Here is a 19973-nt window from a genome sequence, read left to right on the forward strand (position 1 = left end):
GTGTCACTGAGGGTGGGTAAGTCCCGTGTCTCTGTGTTTGCATGATGGGAGGAACTGTGCCTTGCTCCAGGTCATGCAGGGGGACTGTCAGCTGCTGGAGAGATTTGCACTGTGTGAATTTCTGCTCAAAATGCTTAATGCAGACACATTTCTTCTGTCTGGAAGGAAAAAGGTGGGACACATCTCCTGGTTCATGGGATTTCATGTAAACCCATTGCAGGCCCCTTCACCTACGAGGGCATAGTGAGGGTGCAACAGCCTCGACAGGAGCTCCTCAGCCCTTGGTCATCAGCCAGCACAGAGCATTAGCTTTGTTCTTGTTCCCAAAATGCTGCAGTAATAGACACTTAAGGGAAATGCTGTAACTCAGCTCTGGTTTGTAAATGTTCAGATAAAACTCCAGAAGGACATAGCTGCTTCCAGGCCTGTCTCCACAGCCGGCTGAGGAACGTACTTTGCCTCATCATGGGCTTGACAGCTAATAAAGATCAAAGTGCTGCTTCTCAAATACTCCTGAGAAGTTACAAAATAACATTAGGTGAATGTTTTCTGGTGCTTCAGTAAAGTCAGTGAGATTATTTATGCATTTGAAATTGCACACGCATTTAAGCATTCTGCACTGACGTGCTGCCAGCTGTAATTTACACTGACAGCTCAGCAATGTCTGCTGTGACCCTGCAAACAAGGGGTGGAGCAGAGGGGGCTGGTTCCCAACACTGCCTCTCACTGTTGAAGTTATAAAAAATTGAAACCATAAATTATTTAAATTCTGATGTAAAAAAATCTCGTTGATGTGGATCCAGCCCTCCAGGTGGAAGGCTTTTCCTTCACAGTCTCTGGCTTTTGCCTCAGGGCTGTCATCAAGAATGTGACTGTGGAAGGAGCCAGGAGTTAGCAAGCAGGGACATGGCAGCAAAGGAACTGGGCTTTTCCCTGCATGGGGGACAGGAGATGCTCCCTCAAATTTATGCAGGGCTTGGGGCAGCAGGACCAATCTGATAAGATGAGAAAAAAATTTTTGCCTGATGGGAGAAACCCTGAGCAAAACTAGGAGATGGTTGGAATATTTGGTGTTTGTTGAGGAGTTACTTTTGTGCCAAGCCTCTCATGAATGAGTCCCACAGTGAAATACATTTTAAAGTCCATTATCCATAAATACACAATACACACAGAACTGGGCATCACAAAATAGATTTTATGATCAGTAGATTTCATTTTAAATGTTTGTATACTATTGTACTGTAAGTAGGAAGTAGCAAGATTCATTAACCAAAGATATGCATAAAAATGAAGTTAATACATCCATGTCTTAGTTTTGGAATGACATGCATTCCATCACATTTTTAGAATCTCTTGCTAGAAATCCTCAGAAAAAAGGGCTAAATACACTTTTAGAATGAAAGATAATAAGCTTATATTAATAATTGATGAACGTGTTTAATACTTAATGCTGTAGTCAGAACAAACAGCACATATTTAGAAGAGAAGCACCATATTATTCATACACAAAGATTTGATCTGTAAGTCTATTTTCAGTGCATAGTTGTTGAGTTCAAAATTAACTGTCCTGCTGTCAGCATATTAAAGTGGTCAGAAGTTAAGGAGGGAGCACTGCTTATAGCTTTGTTGTCTTTAGGTTTCAGAGTTAGCTACACTTTCTTCTGTGGAAGGACAGTTTGATCACATTCAGATTGGCCAGGGAAAAACACTTCCAACCATGATAAAGAGGGCTCTGGAATACTTTATCCCAAAAATCAATGCAAATATTGTAGAATTTTATGACTGTTTTATCACTTTATGAATGCAGTAGAAATTTGATATCTGTTCTGGGGTTGGTTGAAGTTGCTTTTATGCCTTTAGGTTCCATGTTGCATTACAATGTTTTGTTCATCAAACCCAAACATCTACCCACATATGGTGGCCATTAGTTCCTTATTTTCATCCCCTTTACAAAGCAGGGTTAAAAATGTTATCAACAAGAAATCTATTACCAGAAATATTTCATGAAGGTGCATTATTGAATTTTGTCCCAATCTCCTTTAAGTATTTGTTATTTTACCTATGATTTTAATAATTTAAATATATTAATATCCATTTGCAAGTTCAGTTTATGACTATTAATCATAATATTGTGTTTTCAGCTTGGATGTGAATTTATTGTTTCCAGCATTCCAGATTTTCTATCTATTTGATATGTAAATAGCACAGGTTGGTTTCAATAGCAGCAGTGTGTGTTGGCTCATGGAATGCAGTGGCCATAAACTGGAATGAGCAGGGAATTGCCAAGTCTGAAGGCTGGAAGATTCTGGTATTACTGAAATTTTATCATGGTACTAACTTGGTGTAGTAACATACCAGTATGAGGTACCTACAAATCTTGGAATTAATTGTAAAAGATGAAATATGAATGGTAATAGTCTATGAAATGCAGCCTGCTTTGGGAGCTCTCATGTTTCCATTTCCCAATTAAGAGCCTACATAGAAAAATAATTATAAGAAAATACCAAGATCTGTCATCTCTCTGGGAAGATAGGCTGCAATTTGATGAGAAATCACTACACAATCATAACCCTGTACTGATTCTATCTGACTAGTCACCTGCTAAAAATATAGTGTTTATTTCCTGTACAAGACAATTATGTCCTATCTTAATAGGATGGAATTTCCCTCCATTTTTCCACCCTGCTTTGAAGCCCTCCATTTGGTTCCATGTAATTGTTAGTCATTTATACATGATGAAAGTTTCTCTGTCTTCAGGAGTCTTCTGTTACGGGCACAAAGGTAAACTGAGCTTCCACAAGGTATTTCTGAAACCTGATTACTGCCTAGGCTGGGGTGATTTGGAATGAACTTCACTTCCTGTGATGTAAGGATGTGAGTGAAGAAGTCCATATATTTTTAATCTTTTTTTTTTTAAGACTTACAACCCCTAACTTCTTTATATGCAGATCAGTGTAGGAAAGTGAGCAGTGTGCACACTAATTGTGCCATTGATGGCAGAGAGCTGTGTGCATGACTAAAGGTTAAAGGATGTAATTTTAGTTAAACAAACAAATTTATTGAACACTGTACCAAGCCTGTATAATTTTTCCAGCTTCATTTCATATATCTTTGAGTGCTGCAGAAGCAGCTGAGATGAGCTGTGGGTGAAGGCTTAGACACAGGTGGAATTGTCTGTACTCCCCAGGAGGCAGCCCCTGAAGTGCAAATGGATCATGTCATGGACACTGTTTTAGGGGCATGAATGCCACAGCAGTTCCTGCATGAGCTGTACTTCCAGCCCCATTGGTGCCTCCTATGGGGCACACCACTGTGGTCATAAATCAGCACTTTTTTGGGTGTGAATTCCCACTGTTCCTGCCCTGCCATGAGTGGTGCCTCCTCCAGGGCTGTCCTCATGATCCTCCTGCTCAGCAGCCACCAACACTGCTCTCCTCTATGGTCATGTTCCCAAAAAGCAGAATTTAATCAGCACAGAACAAGAGCACTCTAAGGGAAAAGAAACCAACTCCTGAAATAAAGAAATTCAATGTTCCCACAGTTCTCCTCAGCATTATCACATTCTCTCTGCCTCCTTTGCTATGCAACCCCTAGCAAGGAGCAGTTTGTAGGGGGAAAAGATCATCAGAGAATTCCCCATATCCTTTGCATCTCTCCTTGGATTTCACTTCAGAGAGAGGAGAAATCTTATGTGGTTGTAAATCTTCTGGTAATCAAATACAGCAATTAGAGATTTTCTGCATGTTACACTTTTTTCCCTCCTAGTTTGTATTTGTGATACCATATTGACATGAGGAATCATTACATCTAATGTGCCTGCTATGAATTCAAACTTTGTGTCATAAAAAGGTAATTATAGCTGGTTTCTCAGCATCCTGCCAGAAGTTCCTAATCATATTGCTTAGTAAGTTCTCAGTGGCTCTTGCAAACATAGAACATGAAAGTAAACGTGAGGATATCTTCTACCTTATCTTTACTTATATCCATTCTTCAGATAGTAATTTCTCAGCTCACTCTGATACCAGATTCTCCTTTTTCAGGTCAGAGAGATTTATTTCAGGGAATTTCAGCTTTGAGGTAGAGAAATCTGGCAGCCACAGTAGTCATAATGAGTGTTTTATCTCGTGCAAGAAGGTCTGAAATTCCACCCTGCACTTCTGCAGCTTGTTGGGATCACAGGTGTGTAACAGCCAAATCCTGTAGAGCAAATCTAAATTTGATTCCTTTCCACTGCATCTTTAACTCCTTGTTTAGCTTATGGAAGGCTGTGGTTTTGTGACAGCAAGTATGAACAAGGGTTATCCTTACTGGCCTATAGGGCTTGACAACATTTTCAAGCAGCTGTGACCAAGTTTTTCTTTAATGCAAAACACCAAACAAAAAATTCTGTCATTTACAAACACTGTCATGAATGTAGGGACATACCTTGCCATGTGACAGCTTCATTGATCATGTCTCTGATTCTTCATTCAAATATTGAGGGAACACAATGAAGATACTGAAATGTATTGTATCATTGCTGCCTTAACAGTATCTTTTAGTCTAGGTCTTCAGAGTTATGCTACTGGGCTCCACATGGTTTTACATACTAAAGAGATAAAAACCTAGGCAAGGTCTAATACTCTAAAAAATATGTAGTTAATTTTAAGACTTTAAATACAATTACAGTTACTAGAGTGCTGGATGTTTTACAGTATTTCCAGAATTTGAACTCTTAATGGAGTTTTATTAAGTTTTTCTGTTGATTTTGGATGCAGGAAAAATTGAAGAAGAGTGCTGACTAACTGTCATTGTTTCTCAGTGCCTCAAGTAGAATACCTGGTTGCCTTACCTTTCAGTTTCTGTATGGCAATAATGTGAAAAAGCTTATGGGGGGTGATTGTGTCCCAGTGAAAGTCTGGACAGTGTTGAAGGTTTAGACGTTTTTCTATCTTTTTCTTTTTCAACAGTGCTATGCCATGCCATTATTCTGATTCTTGTAGTGAAACTAGGTCTGCAGAACATTATCACCACTTCCTTTGATTGTTGTGGATCTGACTCTCTGCAGCTTTTTCACATGTGATGGAAAGATAAATAATTGTTTGCTTGTAAGATCCATCCTTACAATTAGTACTCCTTGGCTGATGTCCCAGCACAGTCTTTTCCATCCCTCTTCAACTTTGTTTCATCAGCCCTTTTCTGCCTGTAAGCAGCTATCTCTGTTGGTGTAGGCATGGCAAGCTGTGCCCCACTTTGGCAGCAGCTGTGTACAGCCAGGTGCCTCTGTTTCCTCCCAGCCCCTTCCAAGCCCCCAATGCTTACAGCACTTGGGTAGCTTGCAAGGACCCCACAAGCAGGGAGATGGATGGTCCAGAAGCAGAGCTTAAATCCTCCAAACTCTTTTCAGAGCATGACTGGTGTAAAAGCTGGAACAGGCTGTCATTATTGTTATTTATTATCTTCATCAATGACATAGACATAGGGATCAAGCACACCATCTGCAGATTTCTCAGATGACACCAAGCTGAGTGGTGCAATCACACACCTGAAGGATGGGATGCCATCCAGAGGGACCTGGACAAGCTCAAGAAATGCATGGTGTTGCCATGAGAATCTCATGAGGTTTAAGAACACCAGGAGCAAGGTCCTGCACCTGGGTTGGGGCACCCCTGGTACAAACACAGTCTGGCGGATGAGCAGATGCAGAGCAGCCCTGCCAGGAAGGACTCAGAGCTGCTGGTGGTTGTGAGGCTGGATGTGAGCTGGCAATGTGCTCTTACAGCCCAGAAAGCCACTTGTGTCCTGGACTGCATCAAAAGCAAGTCAAGAGCAGCTGGGGAAGGGACATTCCTGGGCTGCCCATGGCTGGGAACCTGGGGGATCCCTGTGAAAGGCATTTCTTTCTTGACACAGATTCTCAGCAGAAGTCTGTACACCCACTCACCTGGTGTGTTTAACTCTGAGATTTGCTGTGCGTGTTAAAACAGGTCCTTGCTTCTTTTTGTGGCAAGGTTTGCTGTTCATGCATGCAGGGATGGGGCCAGCACAGCACAGCCTTACAGCTGGATCCAAGTGATGCTGCACTGGAGCTGTGGCCCAGATATCACAACTGCATGACTGCTGCCTCCAGAAGATAAGTGAAACAATAAAAACAGTAAAAAAATTCAGTCAAATTCTGAAGTCTATTATTGTCATGTTTCTGTTGATTATATTCCTGTCCATGTCTATCACCAAGTCACAGGAGATGAATGTTTCAGATCTGGAGTTTATATCAGATTCTCAGGACTCACTACCATTTCTCTAGGTGGGTTTTTATCTGGAGGGCATGTCCTTCAGCTAATCTTCAACCTACGCTCACTTGTCAGGATGCAAAGAGCCTTTGCTAATTGGATTAGTGTGGCGTCTTTGTTGACAGTTTAGCTCTCAAATGCTGTACATGGCCTGCAGCCTTCACAGCAATCTGCTATGCTTTTTCTTAAACCCAGGCAAAGAGTTTTATCGCATTACCCTCCTCCTGATGTGCATAAACTGGCTACTGTTTAAAGTTCCACAATTTCCTCAGCCATGTCCAAACCCTCCTTGCCCTCACCCCAAGGTGCTGCATGTGGGATGCTCTTTGATTCAGCTGGCCTGCTGCAAGTGCTGGGGGCTCAGATGCCTCATCTGGAGCCTTGTGTCTTATCTTCCTTGCCCATGGAAATATTTGCACTGATCAAAGTCCTTTTGCTGTCATGTGGAAACCTAGCTACAGACTTCATGTTGTGTTTGTTCTTTTTAATTAGTTTTATAATTATTTGACAGGACTCATGTTCTTGCTGGGTGCTCCTGCAGTGGAGGCACCATGGGTGCTTTGTAGAAGCAAGCAGGAGATCACACACCAATGCAATCACTTAGCTCTGGTTTCAGGAGCTACCTTAGTAATTAATCTCCAATATACTTATGAATTCAGCTCTTCCAAACAGTTTCGTGCCTAGGAAATCCTCCTTACTGATTATGGCTTATCTTCTTTTGCTTCTCCATAAGATAGCTGTGGGCCTGGCTGCTTCTTCCCTTCATTTTGCCACTCCCCTCATTTGTCAGCTGAAGAGTCTATCACTGATAATTTTACACTTTCTCCCCAGATTTTGATTTAAAAAAAAAAAAAAAAAAAGTAAAAGTAGCACATAGCTAAAATTCAGTGACCAGATAACTCTGTTTCAGGGTGGTTCCATTCTCACAGTTACATTTTCACACTTGCTGGCTCCTGCTGCCCTTGGTGTCTGTGAGATCAGGTGGAAGATGGAGAGAAGGTTGTGGGTTTTTGGCTGTGAGCTGTACAGTACAAAGTCAAGCCTTGCTGACATGAGGGGCCTGCAAGCACAGACTGTGGTGGGACAGGGTTGCAGCTGAGGGACAAGTGCTGCCCCAGCTCTTCTACAGTGCAGGTGTTCAGTATCTAGCCTTGATGGCCAGCTGTAACCTTAGGATGTTTGGGGTTGGAAGGGACCTCTAAAGATCAGCTAGTCCAAGCCCTCTACCATGGCTAACATCAATTTGAGTCTCTTTTTTCCAAGTTGAATTTATTAAATAGCTGTGTGAAAAGAGCACATGCTGACACCATGCCCAGCTAAGCTCCTGTTTGCTGTCAGTCACCCTGCTCTGTGTGAGCAGGGCAAGCTGCTGACCTGGTGTGGGTGCCTGCCTGCCCCTGGCACTGGCCTCTCTTCCCAGCCCTTGGCAAGGAGATGTGCTGGGAGTATGAGCTCTCAGCGGTGTTCAGTGGCAGAGAATACACAGTCAGCACCTCAGCTTTCCTTTTGGCAGCCTGCTTAACAACAGCCTGCTCCAAATTTAGCATTCCCTTTATTATAGCACATGTGAAATCTCTTTTATTGTATTTTATTGTGTATGACATTGCTCTGTCAATTATGAGCAGTTTTTTGAATTATTCTCCTGGTTTTATATTGATGGTATTTCTGTTACCACACCTAAATGGAAGTCACAATTCTCCCAGGCTTTTTGAAAACCTTTGTTATAGCACATTTTCTTATCATCATTGGTCAAACTGAAATAAAAAAAACAACTTCACTGTGGGAAGTGGAATTCATCAAAGTGAAGGTATTTGCTATTATAATTTTATAGGTACATGTAAAACCCCTCCTCACTGGTGTAGTTAAATTCCCACACACCGTCATAATTGTGAGCATCTATATGCATTGCAGATCCTTGATCTGACAGGAATTACACACAGGGATGTTTGTTTTCATTAAAATATTTTAAATAGCAGTTTATTAAACTACAGCAAATTTCTGTGACTGTAGTTTACAATTGTGTTTTCATTAACATAGCCAAGTTGAGCCTTGTGTAATGTAAGATTTGGTGGGGGGGGGGGGTCCCCATTGTTAAATTTCAAAAAGGTTAGCTGGATAAAATTTTAAGCTGCACAAGTGCATTCTCATTACCCAAACATACACTTGCTAAATGTCAAAACAACCCATATGTTAGATACCCCTTAAGTGGTTGTGGTTTTTTCTCACTGAAAACAAATCAGATAAGAAAAAAGGAGGAGAGAAACCAGGAGAAAAACCCAAAAACTTGCCTATAAGTTATTTGTGCAGAATATAAAATCATAATGAGATAGTGGTTTTTTGCAGCATACATTATGTTCTGAAAATCCCCTCACAGAGTTCACAGCAAATCAAACCTTTTCAAAGGTGAAAACAAAACAAAAAAAATTCCAGGGCATCTGAAGTGAAATATTCTAGATCTTCCAAAACAAAAAAGATATTTACCTTCCAAGGATTAAGATAATGGAGCTCCTTTTCTCCTGTCTGCAAATAAAAAACTGGGAAACAAAACTGGGAAGCAGTACGACTGAATTATGAAAAACATGTTGGACTTCTGTACATATATTTATAATTACCAAATCAGACATTTTTATTTTCATCAGTGGATAAACAATGGGAAAGTGGCAGGAAGAATGGTTGGGTGCAGAGAGGAGGGTATCAGGATGATATCCTGTTAGGAAGGAAAAAAAACATGAAATAGTTGCTTGTGTCTGTGCTCTTTGTGCTATGATGATTGAAAGTTTCGACAGTTGAGCACCAGACTGAGGCACTTGGCCTTGAACATCAAGATAATTACAGTTGGGCAGAGCGTGGTGGGAACCACAACTTCATTGTTGTTGCAAATGCTCTTTTGTTTGGAGCCCCATGGTTCAGTGCCTGCCTGGCAGCCCCGCTCCTCCCGGGGCGCGTTGTGTGCGCTGCCCATCGCGCCTTCCAGGGAGCCACACGCTCACTCCTCGCTTCCTACAACTCAACATCAGGATGCTTTCCTTCCCAAATTCTCCACAGAGGAGCTTATGAGACCTTTTATACAGCATTTTCATATGGTATAATTAAAAAGCATGTTTTAATTAGATAGGCCAGCTTCAAAGGGTCAGCACAAGTGATGTGCATATGTGTGTAAGGAAGATAAAGATAGGAAGATGAATGCCTTATATTAATAATAAAACACATTCTAATTGACACAGTGAAGTGTATTAACTCTAATAAGATGGTAATCACTTAAAGTTACTTTAAAATTGAATGGTATTTAACAAAAAGACTGAATTTTAATTCACTGGACTGCTGTAAGCAGTTAAGTACAAGCTATGAAAGCTGCCTGGATCAATTTTTTAAGAATTCATATAAAAACACTTTTTAAGAAAGTAACTTTTGAATGTCCATCTGTTCTGTAGGTTTAAAAACACATGGATTTTGAGATTTTCTGAGCAAGATGTGTGTGACATTACAATCCCTTTTTCATGACTCATTAAGAACAAGTTAGTTTCCCTGTTTAAGTTGCTTTTTGTTTTCAGTTTGTGTTCCTGTGCTGTGTACTAAATATTTTTGAGGCTACCAAAACATAAGATTACAGGATTATATTTCTAACCTTAATCCTTTTAATTTGACAAGCAAAGGGGCATTTTGATTGGGTTTTTTTTTTTTCAGAATTTTCTTTCAGTGTATAACAATGAGAATTTGACCAGCATCAGATTGTTTTGCCAGCTCTGCCTATTCCATGATGCTAAACCACTGAACTACAATTCACAGTAGTGAAGACAGACAGTGCTTTTAAGTATACCTTTCTTTTAAGCTGATAATTCTCATATAAAATAAAATATAAAGCTCTGAACTGCCAGCTTCCTAACATTCACTAAAGATTGACTTTAAGCATGGTTTTCTGTTGCGTTATTAATATTTTATGGCTTATCTTCAGTTATTCTCACTAATTGGCCATTACGCTTCTTTCCACCAGAGCTTGTGGGACCACCTAGGGTGTGAAGGGGCATGGTTTGATTTGGGGCCTGCCTGGTTCTAAATTGCCATGATATTTACCATAGCATTGGATTACACTGAAAATGGGAGAGTGAGATTTTCCTGTGAAAACTTCTAATTTTATGGAAAACACAAAAAGCAGGCTCTCACCAGCCCTCCTTTAGTGGAGACGCAGAGTTGGCTGCTTGTGCTGTCAGTCCCAGCGGGCTGCTGGAGACAGGAGGAGATGGCTTCTGTGTTCTGTCTCGTGTGAGCTGAATCATCATGCCTGTAACAGTTACATGGAGAAAATTAAGTGGGATTTTAGTGAAATAAGGGCTGAACTCTCCTAAAGAGAAGAGCAATGTTTGCCCTTGAAAGGACGACACTGATCTTCGTTTCTGCTTATTCTTTAACCTTCATTTTTCGTCTTCTTTCAGAGGGCAGTTATTTGCAGATGTGTTGCCTTTTTGAACTGCTTTGAGATGCTAACTTGATCAAAAACAAAGTGCTAGAGTTTTGTTCTTGCTCACCAATTTAGGAAGTGGGAGTTGCAGCCCTTTGGTGATCTCTGTGGAAAGCAGCTTAGGGAAACCAGGCTCAAAGTGAGCAGGAAGCTGATGGTGCCTGAAAGTGTGTCTGGTTTTCCAGCTCCTGAGTTCCTGTTGATAAAAGATGTTATTGCACACACGCCCCTGCCTCTGCCACCACGCCTTGCTTGCTTTCCTCATTCACATAAATAGTTTAATGTATTTTGAAAAGCCCAGTGGGAGACCCAAACAGCCTGTGGAACAGCAGCCTTGTGGAGTTAATGGTCTTGGTGGTGGCATTTGGTGCCCAGGAAGAATTGCAACTCTGTGGCATGAAATAATCTTTCTTGTCATGTGAGCAGAAGCACAGTGAGCCTGTGCCCTTCTTCTGCCCCACTGCTGCCCATGGAAGGAGGTGAGAACCAGGCCTGGCAGGTGGTTCCCATGCTGGAGTGCCTGCAGGTGTGCAGGGATGAAATCGTGGATCAGCCTGCAAAGGGTGTCCCAAAGGGAATCTGTCCTGCCAGCCACGGTGCCTGCTCCAGCCTTTGGCTCCCTCCATGTGCCCCTCCTCAAGTAACACGCCTGGAGAGGAATCAAGGGGCACAGAGAGCTGAGAAAACAAAATATAGTATCAGATGAATTTATAGTAAAGGTAGAGGGTGATTGTGCCTCTTAAAAATAAATGGAGGATGGGATATTCTTCTGTAAATGAATGTGTTATGCAAAGGGATGCTTTGTTCTTACACCTCCAGCTTCTTCACCAGTTTTAAGGTGGGATTTTTAGGAAGAGATTTATTCCAAGTAATAATGCAAATTGCAGACACAATGGCATAATCTAGTTTGAGGTTTATCTTTGACATCTATAATAATGTTATCCCCCTGATAATACATCCAGAGATAAAGCTTAGGCTTTTATTGAAAGGCACTGCTTCATCACCATATCTCACACCAAATCACTGCAATTTGCATTATGATGAATTGTCTTACGTGTAAAACCTGCCACAGAGTTCAACAAAACAGGAAATTTTTATGAATTTCTTTTTTCTCATGTGTAGATTTGTACTGCATTTAGCTCTGTGAGAGAGACAGAACCTAAAAGGTCTCTAAAGCTTTACCTTACAGGTCAAATGCAGAAGGAGATGACACCTTACAAGGTTCAATAATTTAGAGAGCTTAGCAACCATTGTCAAGTCAGCCAAGAATAAAGATGAACATGTCAAGAAATTACCTACTGGACCCCATAGGGCAAAATTTGTTGTTAAGTAAGTGTGGCAGGCTAAAGGCTTGGATGCTAAAGGCTTTTTCCAGCCAAAATCATCCTAGGATTCTATGGGTTTTTCTCCTCCACCACATCTAAAGCATTCCAAAAAAGTGCTTTTCCTCAGCATTTCCTCAGAAGCCTGGGGGTGATTGTCTGGTGCTGTGGGAGCAGGCAGCAGGGGGAAAGCAGAGACATTGTGTGCACTCTGCCCACTGACCCACTGCAGGACACCAGTGCCCAGGTTTCACACAGAGGTGTCTCTTCATAAGTTTGCCATTGAGCATGTGCCCCACCTCTCCAAAACAACCCTCTGGGGCTTCCTTTGGAGGTATTGGCATCAATCCATGGGCTGGAAAATCATGAGTTACCTCTTCTTCTTTTGCCAAACCGTAAGGTGGGCTTCAGAATTGAGTGTTTTCTTTAATGGAGAATATTTTAGTGTGGCATCTGGTTCCTTGCTCACCATGGTGCTGTCAGGAAAAAAAAAATCACAGTACTCCTGATAAATCTTGGTTTCACTTTTAGTATTCACACTGTTCTGGCCTCATGGCTGGAAGGTGAAAAGTGGTTGCCTGGTGTAGATAGAGTGGAAACTTAATGCCTGGGAATTTTTAATCCTCAACAAATAAACAAGGGAGGGAACACAGGTATTCAGTTGTGACTTTTGTCTATACTCTGTTCTTGCTGGCACTGGTGGAAATTGCACAGGAGAATGAGGATCAGTGATCATGCAGCATTGAGCATATATCTTCTTGAGAACATGCTCATAATTTCTGAATCCACAGACTAATACATTTCTCCAACAGATGTGCCCCAAATATCACTAATCCTCCTCAGTATTGTTTCTTCTCCCTCCCACCTCCCCCAATTATTCCTTCTCATTTAAATGCAAAAATGCAAAACAACCCAAATCATCAATCCATCCATCCATCCTTCTCTGCAGGGTGTCTTTTGTTTTGCTTTGTTGTGTGACCAGGGAAGAAGGGGAGGAGTCCAGGGAAAATGGAGCATCTTTGCTCAGGCTGGTGCTGCTCTGGAATCCTGGCCTGGTCTGGGGCTGTGAAAGGGCCAGGCACTGTTGCAGTGGCTGCTCTGCATGTGCATTGCACCAGTGGGCACAGCCTGGAGCAGCTTGAGACATGGGGACCTGCTTTGGCTGCTTTTGCTTTTGTAAAACACAGTTTAGCTTGGTTTCCAGTGGGGAAGGATCAGCAAGATGAGTGGGGTCCTGGCCTCTCCCTTACCTGTTTGGCCCATGGGATATTTTCATGGTGGTCCTGCTTCTCCTCCCAGGAGCTTGCAGGAATTCAGAGCAGCCAGGGTGCAGAGGTTTTCCTTGAGGATCCTGGTGGGAAGAGGAACTAGGAAGGCTCAGGTAGCATCATCCTGTTGAGGTGTGAGTAGGAATAGGAGCTCCCTCAGAACAGACAGTTTGGGCTGGAATTTGACCACCAAGAGCTCTCATCTACCTTGGGGCCAGCAGATGACACCCACAGCTTCAGAGACAAATAAAATGAAGTAAAAAGTCTCTCACATTTATTATTTTAAAGCATCTCGTTATTAAAAATCTTAGGACACTTATTTAGCTGAGTCTTAGGATTTCTGAAAATCTGAATTGTGAGTTATCAGGGATGCTCTAGGGGGAACTTTATGGAAGCACAGAGAATGGAGAAGTGTGATGCTAAAGGAGAGGTATAAGAGATATGTGTTTGTATCCAAAAGAGCAGTGGTATCTGCACAGTTTCTTCCCACCAGCTCAGAGGTTAGTGCTTATGCCCACGGAAAACCTAAAGCAGATCCAGAGATAAAAGGGTGATTTCTGGAGTATCTTATTATAGAATCATTTCTACATATCACCTCAGAGAACTGCTTGGCAAGCTATGTGCATAGTGTGACAGGAATGTTTTTGGTGTTACTTTGCTTAGTGTTATAAGGTCAGGTTATTCTCCTGTAAATACATAATATGAAATCTGGAATGGTTAGCAACTGAAATTCTGCAGGACAGCTGTCACTGCAAGTCAGCAGTTTGAGTGTGTATGTGTGGAGTATGTCTATGTAGGTATTTTTTTATTGTGTATTTACTTTAGCCCGTTTCTTATAATATGACTTTATACATCAGAAATCAGCAAAGGAAGCAGAAAGCAAAAGAAAGGAGGGAAACTCTAAAATAGACCTTAAGCTGGTGTTTCTCTCTATAAGAGGATTTGGGATAATTTTCATTAACCTAGATCAGTCCCAGTTCTAAAAACATAAACAAATGTGTAAAAGAAAAGACCAAAATGTATTTTCAAGTTGAAAGGTTTAGTAGCAGTGTCATTTAGAAACCTCACAAAGTCATGCCCATCAGTGTCAATAACATGGAGTCTGCATGGCTTCTCTGAAATAGCAGTAGGAGTTTGGCCCTTGGTTTCTAAGGAACCCAGATTTTATGTGTTACTCAAATAACACTTCTGAGTCACTCATGTGAAATGGTACATGAATTTAGTTGTCCCCTAATTAATCTCTGTCACTGGTACTCCAGTGGCTTCTAACTTCTATTTGATCCAGTTTGTCCATCATTCAGAATGAGCTGGCTAATGTTTCTGGGTAGCTGCTCTCTAAATTCTTTCATAAACTCAGTAGATGTTTGTTTGTTTGTTTGTTTGTTTGTTTGTTTGTTTGTTTGTGTCACGTTTCATTGGTAATTGGCATTTGCTGCCAGTTTGCTGGGAGGTAAAGCTGACCTCCCAGTAGGTCCTGAGGGCAGACTCATGCAACACAGAGCCACTGAATTTCCCTTTATGGGCATGGATTCCCCGTGAATTTCCCTTTATCGAGTCATGAATTTCCCTTTATGGACAAAATCCAGTGCTAATTTTGATTATTTGAATCGCACCTATGTTTGAGGCAAATTTTCCTGCAGTACATCCATGTACAATCAGTGGAGAGAGGTGAGTATCTATTGGAGATGTTTGTCCAGTTCTCCTAAGGCAAGCATTGAGCCACTGGACTCACACATGAGCCGTCTAAAATGGTTCAAAGCTGCATTTCCATAACAGTTAAACCTTTCTAAGAATTCCTGGGTGCATGGTCCTGCCTCCTGCCCATGTGCTTGCTGTGCTATTCATCCCATCAGTTCTAGAAGGGACTTAATCTGAAGATCACTAACACTTCAATAAAGAAATGAGTGGTGTTTTGCCATCTTAGCTCTACAGATCAGTCAGCTGCAGGATTACATGAATGCCTGCACAAGGGAGGGGGAGGAAACTGCAGTGTGCTTGGGGAAAGGAGGGGACTGTGGTAACTCTCACTCTCTGAACTATGGTGAAACCACCCCCAAAGCACAGGATCCTCTATCTCTTGTCCCAGTGGAGATTTCCAAGCTGATTCTGCAGCTAATTTGCTTTTAACAACCTTCTTATTTCTTAGTGCACTGATTGCTTTGGTGCCAATTGTCATGTAAGGTTAGTAGTGCTTTAATTACTAGAGGAAAAGGAGGATTGATTTCCCATAATGTGCAAGACAGCAAATGCATTTTTAATGTAGTTGGTTCTTTATTAGGGCAAACAGTCAATAGGAATTGTTTTAAGAATTTAGTTGTTCTATTTCTTGTTGTTTCTCCTTTTGCCTTAATTCTTATGGATTCTCCTTTCCACTTTAAAGTATATAATTTTAGGTCAGCTGCTTAAATCAGTTTCTCAACATGCTGTTTATTCTGGCAAAGCAACTATAAGCATAGAGAAAATGAATATGTGTCTAGAGCAAGTGGCAGGATGAGGAGAGAAGAATCAGTTCAAACAATTACAGACAGTGAGTAAAAAATTAATGTGTCCAGGGAAACTTATGAAAACAGAACATCTGTGTAAATTTCCTGCTTTATGTAAATATATATTTAATGTACTGTTTCAGTTGAATACAATCAGAGAATAGTAAAAAAATTTGAGGACTAGTCCCTAAACTGATGTATTGGTGAAATACACTGCAGTAAACTGACGTGAAGAGGAATTCTGTATGTATTTGGATGCCATCATCTTGTTTCCAGCAAGCTTTCAAACATTTTACATTGTTGTTGTAAAGTCAAACAGCCCATCAGTAAAACCACAGTCAGATTTCTGCACAGACCAGCTCATTGATGCACACCAGTGTGTTGCTTGAAACTCACAATGTTCAGCTCACAAGGCATTTGCAATTGTGAGATTATTGTCTCAGTTTTAAGACAGCTTATTTTTATTTATTTTCACTTTTTTCATCACTGTTTATTGTTTATTATTAAACTTTCATTACTTTATTTGGAATTGGTCAGAGGAAGACCAAATCTAGCCAGCCTTTGTATTTGCCTGTTCTTGTTATTTTGCACCTGCTATCGTGGTGTCCTCACTTACATAAACTTAATAACAGAAACTTTATGATTAACATCTTTGTAACATTAGTCCTAAAATTGAAGAGGATAGGCATGTATTAAAGATAGGATGTTTGTGAGTAGTTTGCAGTGTCCAAAGCAACTATGACATTTTGATCTCAAGGGCTTTAAAACCAGGAAGCGCTACATAAAGGGCTGCAGAAAAGCCACAAGTAGCTTTAAAAGGCATCAGTATTAATTGGGAGCCTATAAGTTCAGCTACTGGCATGTCACAGTAAATCATTTTCTGGCAAGGCAGAATTTTTTCAAAGGCCAGGAATCTGCTGGCAGATAACAGGCAGCCACAGCCCGTGTTATCTGAGAGTGCATGCTTTAGCTTCAGCAGCTGGAGGGGCTGAGCTTCACATCCCCTGCTTGGATCCCACAGAGCTGTGATGTGTAACTAGTTTGTTCAGTGATTCCTAAAATGCAAGCCAGTGTGAAAAATGAAATTATATTAGCCAAGGAAATGCTGTGAGGAGCAGAGGAGGATTTCACAGGCTGGGTGAGTGGCTGAGCCATGCCACCATCCCCAGTCTCACAGACTGACCCCAGGCTGTGTGTGACAGCTATTTGGGCTGTGCTTTTATCACCCCAGCCCCTCCAGACCCTCACTGCACAGCAGCTCTCCCCCTTCTGTGCTATTCTTTCCTAGCAGACTGTAAGGCCACCCTTTTGATGGCACGTGCCAGCCCTCCGACCTTGCGCTGCAAGCAGGCACACAGGCGCTTTTCATTGCCAGGGCTGGCGCAGGCAGCTCCTTCCTCTCCTGCTCCTCAAGCAGCTCTTCCCTTAGGGCCTTCTGGCTCCAGCCAGCAGCCAGCTCTTCCTTCAAGTCCATGCAGGCTTTGGTTCTAATTCTGAGGGTGGTTTTTAGGCTGTGCCTCAAAACTCCTGCAGGGCAGAGCTGGGGGACAGTGCTGTGTCCGAGGGGAGGTGGCTGCCCTTGGAAGTGGCAAACCCAAGGGTGACACAAAGGTGCCTTCTGTTGCCAGTCCTGATCAAAGCAGAGCTTCAAATTCTTGCTCAGATGGCTACTCCAAAAGGCAAAAATGCTCTGTTTCTAAATAATTCCAGGCACTTTTGGAGAAAAGGGTAATTAAGGTTTTTAAGTTTAAAATACAAAAGGTTTTTTGGTAACCTTTGTGCCTCAAAGCACAGTGACACCTTGCATTTACTGCTGAGATTTCAAAACCACTACTTTAATATGTTTTGGTAAATACACATAAAATATGAAAATTCAGCATCAAAGAATATGCATCAAATGCAGTTCTCATTTACATTACAGACTTAAGAGAATTCAGAATAATTTTAGTAACTGGGACATCCATGATGCTACAACCAAATAAATATGGGACAAAGAATCTTGAAGTATATTATTTTAATTTACTTCTTTACACATCATAATGAAAAGAAGTAATAAAAACAATACAATATAACTTTTCTCTAGGCTTTTCTCTTAAATAGTTCTATGTCTGTATAGGTATCTAAACAAACAGTCTATATATTCTTGTTATATCACAGAATTAATAGAGAACCATCAATGACTTCCAGCTTAGGCTTTTATATTTCACCTCTGTATTGCAATGGCATTTCCACAGCATGCTGCAATGCCAGGAATCTCTCCTTTTAGCTCACCCTTTTTCTCTCTGTGTATTCAAGCCTCTGTGTTATTTGCTTTTACAAAATACATCATTCTGTTCCCAGAAAGCCTTGAAGATTACATTCTTCTGTGAGTCAGGGAGTTATTTCACAAAATATCCTACTACTTTTTTTAAAGCAACAAACCTCTGTTTTTTCTTTCTGTAGGAATTTTGTTTTTCCACTTTTTTTGAGAGTTTTGGTACACAAGATATGTGTATAAGGGCTGTGTTTACGCAGTGGTTCATCAACAAGTGCTTGCTGTAGTGTCCTCCTAAAACATCTGATGCATGTGTGCACCATATCCTGTATACTGAGGGATATCTTGGATGATATATACATTTTTTTCCAAAAGAAACACATTATAGAGTGTTTAAAAATATTAAGGAAAGTGTATTCACATAATCTTGCCTGATATGTAGAGCTCATCAATGGAAACAGGAAAATATTTATCAAGTGATTTTCACAGCATTTCACTTAATATATTAAAGTGAGAATATAGGAACATGAGTGCTGAAGGGGAAAACCTCTAAGCACAGGCTTGGACTCAAGGCTGTGTGGGTTATTAGTTCAGAGTAATGCACAGAGCAGGTCCATCCCCCAGAGCTGGCCCCACCTGGATGGGGTGTGCCTGGCTCCGGATCACAGCAGCCTCGTGTTTGCTCCTGCATTTTGCCAGCTTAAGCCATACCTGGTCTGAAAGGCAAGTGCTGCTGATGCAAGAAGAAAAAAGCAGCAAAGCCGGAGAGCCAAAACCACAAAGCTGCCCACCTCACCTTATCTCAGAGATCACTGCCCTTGGGGCAGCGGCTAAGCCAGCTGCAAACCATGGCATTTACAGCCTGGCACAGAAGGGAGCTGCAGCCCCAGCTCTGGGTGCAGAGGGTGCAGGGTACTGCTGCTTTCAGCCTCCCAGTGTGAGCAGCTTTGGCGTGGGAACCTGTGGGAGCTGGGCTGTGGAGCACTAAATGGAACAAAACTTTGCATTTAAATTTGCCTTTGTTAATGAGTCACTGCCCACAGCTCCTGCTGCTTCTACTTTCCTGCAGGAATGTGTTTTCACGGTTTTAACTGTGCTTGGATCAATCACAGGACCATGGAACTGTCAGGGTTGGAAGGGGTCTCTGCTCTTCCTGCCAAAGCAGGTTCACCCACAGCAAGTTGCACAGGATCATGTCCAGATGGGTTTTGAATATCTCCACTGAAAGAGACTCCACAGCCTCTCTGGGCAGCCCATTCCAGTGCTCTGTCATCCTCAAAGGACAGAAGGTTTTTCTCATTCTCAGATGGAATTTCCTGCCTTTCAGTCTGTGCCTGTTGCCCCTTGTCCTGTTGCTGAGCACTGTAAAGAGCCTGTCCCAATGTAATTGTATCATCTGGTGGTGAGTGGTCATGCAAACACTGAAGTGTTAGAAATGTATTCCTTCAGCTGGCTGTGTTAAGTAGTATCTTTCTACATTTAATTGTCAGGCACCATTACTGGGTTCAATTCAACTGTATATGCCACCTCCAGTTTCTCTGAACAGTTTTACATGTGGGATGTGAACATACCATAGGAATACACATGTCAAAACACCAATGTTAACTAACTCACACAGAGGGTTTGGCTTTCTGTACAATGATTAATCCAGCAGCTGCTTTTGTCCCAGCCACAGCAGATATTTTAAAATTAATATCCTCTGTACTTTTTTTTTTTTAATTGGAATTCATTCTCAGATTTTGAGCAAGCACAGGACAGAAACCCATGGCATACATACAAAGCAAGACACTGCATTCTTTACTGTTGTATTTAATACATCCTACTACATGCTTTGGGGATGAATAAAGATAAATTATTTGGGGATGAAAAAACTTGGCAAGTGGCACACAGAATCCATAACTTCTATGGAGAGTTAACATGC

The 19973-nt window shown here is 41.5% G+C and overlaps 1 protein-coding gene across 6 annotated transcripts in view; it reads left to right on the plus strand.

The window, feature by feature from the left end:
• CELSR1 (cadherin EGF LAG seven-pass G-type receptor 1) overlaps nucleotides 1-19973 on the plus strand; it is a 165797-nt gene that overhangs the window by 69611 nt on the left and 76213 nt on the right. The window lies entirely within an intron of this gene.

The sequence above is a fragment of the Zonotrichia albicollis genome, chromosome 4 (genome assembly GCF_047830755.1).
Source record: "Zonotrichia albicollis isolate bZonAlb1 chromosome 4, bZonAlb1.hap1, whole genome shotgun sequence".
NCBI classification, from domain to species: Eukaryota; Metazoa; Chordata; class Aves; order Passeriformes; family Passerellidae; genus Zonotrichia; species Zonotrichia albicollis.